Below are 5078 nucleotides of genomic sequence, written 5' to 3' on the forward strand. Positions count from 1 at the left end.
TTATTCAGAAACTACCTCTATGGACGCAGCTGCTTGCTTCACAGTGGACACACAGAATCTGACCCGCATTCTTCTCCCATCCTGGGCAGCCCAGAGGAGTCGGGATTGAGGACTGGGGATGTGCAGGAGTGGATCCCGACTGCGGGGCAGTCCGTGCATGGTGGCTATGTATTCCTGACATTCCAGAGGATGCCTCTCCCTCAAGATTTATGACTTCATTTTGTTTTAATGCTTCTTGTCAGAATTCTAAGATGCCATAGTGATGGATGGGTAGCACAGAGAAGGGCAGAATGCGCTAGTGGAAACAGCCCAGACGAAGCTTTAAAGGGAAGAAGCCCTTGATCAGCAAGTGTCTACTGAGCACCTGCCATGTATGCTATGCGTGCTAAGTCAATTCAGTCATGTCTGACTCTTTGCGACCCTATGAACTATAACCCTCCAGGCTCCTCTGTCTGTGAGATTCTCCAGGAAAGAATACTGGAGTTACCAAGGATCACACCTGTGGTTCTTATGTCTTCTGCATTGGCAGGTGGGTTCTTTACCACCAGCACCACCTGGGAAGCCCTTGCCCTCCTCGCTTATTCCCAGGGAGGCCGAGGTCAGAGCCACCCCCCCTTAAAGGACACTGAAGGCTCTAGCAATGCCTGTCCTCCCTGGGAGGATGAACGTTGGCAGTCCTTCCAACTGGGGGGCAGAGAGTAGCGTCTCAGAGGAGCCCCGGTTCATGCCAACCCCTCCCCAACCAGTAGTAAAGCTTTGGAAAAACCAGCCCACACGCTAACCCAGGGTGGGGAGAAACCAGGCACAGCCCTTTTATTCTTTCCTGTCTAACGCCTGTGTGTCCTCAAGGGTAGGACATGATTCTGACCCTGCTGATGGCTGCCTGACCTCATCCCTCTGACACCAAGGTGTTCTCCCTACAGGCCAACTGGAAAAGGAAAGTGTTCGTTGCTCAGTCGTGTCCGACTCCTTGTGATCCCATGGACTGTAGCCCGCCAGGTTCCTCTCTTCACGGCAAGAACACTAGAGCAGGTTGCCAGTCCTTTCTCCAGGTGATCTTCCAACCTAGGGATCGAACCCAGGTCTCCTACACTGCAGCCAGATTCTTTACTGCCTGAGCTGCCAGAGAAGCCCCCCGGCCACCCGGAACCTCCTCCAAAACAGCTGAAAAGCCCCTCCTTGAGGAGCTTGGTGTCCAGGCCCTCCTCCCATTTCCACTTTGTCTACCCCAGTCTCTCCTTTGAAATAAATGTATTCAATCTGAAGGTACAAAATGGATGAAACAGTTGTTTTTAAATGCTGATTTCATGCCCCTCCCAAAGGCACTCTTTTGTTCTCCTGTTTAATTTTTACATTGCATCGGCAATAACAAACTCTAGGGCGGGTGCATCAAAGGAAACTGATAATTGCTAACTGTACATTTTATTTGGTTCATTACTTTGTTAACACCTGATTCTGAAAAATACTCCCTCTGAACGGGCTGGAAGCAGCATAAAAATTATTAGCAACAAAGAGATCCTTTTTTGCATAGAAATAGGTTTATTCCCTGCCACCTGCAGTGAGTGTGTGAGATTGGCTTTGTGGTAGCCAGCAACATTTAGCAAGCACCTTTCCACCTGCCTCCAGGTAAATAAACATCTTACAACCTAAAGGGTATAACCTAAGGGTTCTGTTTTGCTTTGCAGAAATATACCCATGTTGTCCTGGTTTGGGATTCCAAGTGGGTGGGAAATAGTAGAGTACCAGGGACATGGGGTTGAAAAGTGGGCCTGAGGCAGCTCCGAGAGGGCAATAAGGTATAGGATGTCCTAAGAGTTAGTTGAGGGGGAGCACCCTGGGAAACTGCTGAATCACTGAGTGTGTGCAATTCATTCCACGTTTATGAGGGTGTTAGTTGCTCAGTCGTGTCCGACACTTTAAGATCCCATGGACTGTAGCCCGCCAGGCCCCTCTGTCCGTGGAATTCTCCAGGCAGGAATACTAGAGTGGGTTGCCATTTCCTTCTCCAGGGGATCTTCCCAACCCAGGGATCGAATCTGAGTCTTCCCATGTTGCAGGTGTATTCTTGACCATCTGAGCCACCTGTACTTCCTATGTGCACAGTCAGCAGCAGAATTCCAATGTATGTAAGTAGTGGGTGGTGGATACACCTGGATGCCTCCTGACATCTTTAAATTCCCTTCCTGTGTTTGGGGAAATTCCCTGGCTCATGATCGCACATTGCCGCCCGTCCCCTCCTGCCCCCACCAATGCCTCCTTAAGAGAGAAGCTATTTAGAATACCTCTTGCTTCTCAGGCACAGGTAAGAGACAGCCTTCACCGACGTGACACCCACTGGAGACTTTGATTGGGAAACTAACGTCATAAAGACATGGAACCCGTTCTGCTGAGCATAGCGGCCAAGTAGCCAGCTTGGCCAGTGACCAAGGTTCCAAGTTGCATCCAAGCCCTGCACTCAGGTATGTGAACTTGATGTTTGTGTCCAGGGATGTCTTCTATTTGTGATAGAATCTGGCCACTGTTCTTTGCTATTGGGCATTCAGATTTGCTCCTCTGGACCTCTCAGAATCTCTGAGTTGTTGATACACTTGAACAAATGCATTTTCTGCTGAAACTGGCTCAAATGGGTTTCTGACGTTTGCATCTGGGAACCCAGGTACTCGTAGCTCTATACACTGCAAATGTCAGATGCCCAAAGGGCATTTGTTGGTTTGTGAAACCTAAAACCCCCAGGAGTCTGTAGTCTCAGATATGGTCAGACAGGGACTAGGACTAGCTGCATAATTTGCAAAAGAAAATAAAACTGCTAGTTGCTCATTCGTGTCTGACTGTGACCCCACGGACGGCAGCCCACCAGGCTCCTCTGTTCATGGAATTCTCCAAGCAAGAATACTGGAGTGGGTTGCCATTTCCTACTCTAAGCTATCTTCTTGACCCAGGGATTGAACCCATGCCTCTCACATCTCCTGCACTGGCAGGTGACTTCTTTACTGTAACCAGGGAAGCCCAGGTAGTTTGCAAGGCCCAGCACAAAGTGAAAGTTCAAGACCCTTTTCCAAAGAGTGCTGAGGATTTCAAGATGACAGTGTAAGAGCATGAAACCAGGTACAGGGTCCTTCTAAGTGCAGAGCCCTTTGTGACGGCGCAGACGGCATGCCCACAGCGCTGGCTCTGCTCCAGGACGCCTCTGTCTTTCTCATCCTCCTTCCTGGTTCTGTCAAGTCCCAACTGACCCGTTGCCTGCCCATGCATCCAGTGTTCCAGAGGGGAATGCTGGATTCCCACAGTTAAGGCTCAGAGCCCAGTTGCATCTGCAGCGTGTCCAGGCATGCTTACCGCCATTGCACTGATGGGCCCAGTATGTGGACTGTGGTCTTAGCTCGGGCTCCCAGCCTCTGCGGGGAGGATGGGTGTGCGGGGGATTTCTAAGGACATGCTCCCAGGGGAGGCCTGTGGGGAAGCAGGGAAGGGGAAGAAATGAAGCAAAGGTGGGATCCCTCACAGAGACCCTCGGAGGGGCTCCAGAGCATGAGTGATGCCTCAGAGCTGTCTGCACCTGAGACAGGGAGGCTGACTTTTCAACACTCCCTGTGTGCACCCTGCAGGCATTGATTAAAGGCCACGCCCCGTGTGGGTGGGCACATGTCTTCCCAGGCTTTCTGTGCCAATGGACAATGTGGCTGTTGTCCCCTCGACTGAGGACCAGCTTCTATAAAAGACACGCAGGGGCTTGCTCCTGGAGGTCAACACTGAAGTGAAGGGAGAGGTCCCGGAGTGATACAGGAAGTCTAGAGCCCTGGATTTAAGGACATTCCAGAGTCCTGACCCTACCTGAAGTGGCCCTGAGAAAATGCTGACGTGAGAGACCCCACATTTCCACTGGGAATGTTTGTGCCAAGGAGTCAGGAAGTACCAGGTGATGGGCCAGTGGGGACTAGAAGATCATGCATATTACCCTAACATTTAAAAAATTAATCTTAGCCTACCTAAGTAATGCAAAACTCAGATTCCCTCTGTCGAAATGAATGAATTGCATAACAGTGTTCTGTAAGAACTCTTTGAGCTTCTGAGTCTGTCACTGGAAAAATCTTCGCACAGACTGCTCATTGCTTTTGACACCCGCAGTTAGTCATAGGTGACTACTGATGGGTCTTGAGAGGTGCATATCATTAGATTCATTAAGGACAGGGTCCTAGAAGAATAGGATTCATTATTAACAAGGAAATTTATGAATACATTTTAATAACAGCCTTGTTGAAGTGCAATTCACATACCATACACTTTCCCTATTTAAAAGGTAGAATTCAGTCACTTTTAGTCTATTTAGTAAAATTGGGCAATGACTACCACAGTCAACTTTAGAAAGTTTTTGTCAAAAAGATAAAACTTCTGTCAAAAAAAGAAACCCCAGACCCATTAGTATTCTTTATACTCAGTTAAGGATTTGGAAATCCTTAGTCCTAAGCAAAAAGTGTTTAGGTCTGGTGGACCATCCGTCTAGTTCCTAATTTCAGGAAACATCCAGAAAACCCTCGGGGAAAGGGTAGCTCTAGAAAGTTCCCCATTATCTTCCTGTGGTTGGGAGAATCATGACTTTGAGTGCCTTGCTTTTTTAATATTTATTTATTTGGCTGTACCAGGCCTCAGTTGCTGCACTGGGGATCTTCACTTGTGGCATGTGAACTCCTTGTTGGGACATGTGGGCGCTAGTTCCCTGACCAGGGATCGAACCTGGGCCCTCTGCATTGGGAGTGCAGAGTCTTAGCCATTGGGCTACTAGGGAGGTGCACTTGATTGCCTTTCTGATTGTCAGACTCAGTGACAGGCACATCAACAGAAAAAAAAAAAAGGAAAGACTCTATCAACCCAGTCAGGCCATGGCAGTAAGTCAGGTCTGGGTCACAGTCCAAGAGAAACGTGAGCATTTGCATCCCCAGCTATCTCCAGGGCAGACGGGGCAGAGGTGTGACCAGTTTCCTTCCTCATCACCACGGGGACCTCAGGTCATCCCTAATGAGGTCCTGTATCTCCAAATTCCAGCGTGGACAAAACCAGGCACTCCTTACACAGGAAGCTGG

General features: G+C 49.1%; 1 non-coding gene across 1 annotated transcript; it reads right to left on the minus strand.

Moving 5' to 3' along the window:
• Positions 1-4710: 4710 nt before the first annotated feature.
• TRNAG-CCC (transfer RNA glycine (anticodon CCC)) lies at positions 4711-4783 on the minus strand. The gene has a single exon. It is a non-coding gene; the product is annotated as a tRNA-Gly (tRNA).
• Positions 4784-5078: the final 295 nt, after the last annotated feature.

Source organism: Odocoileus virginianus, chromosome 26 (genome assembly GCF_023699985.2).
Source record: "Odocoileus virginianus isolate 20LAN1187 ecotype Illinois chromosome 26, Ovbor_1.2, whole genome shotgun sequence".
NCBI lineage: Eukaryota > Metazoa > Chordata > Mammalia > Artiodactyla > Cervidae > Odocoileus > Odocoileus virginianus.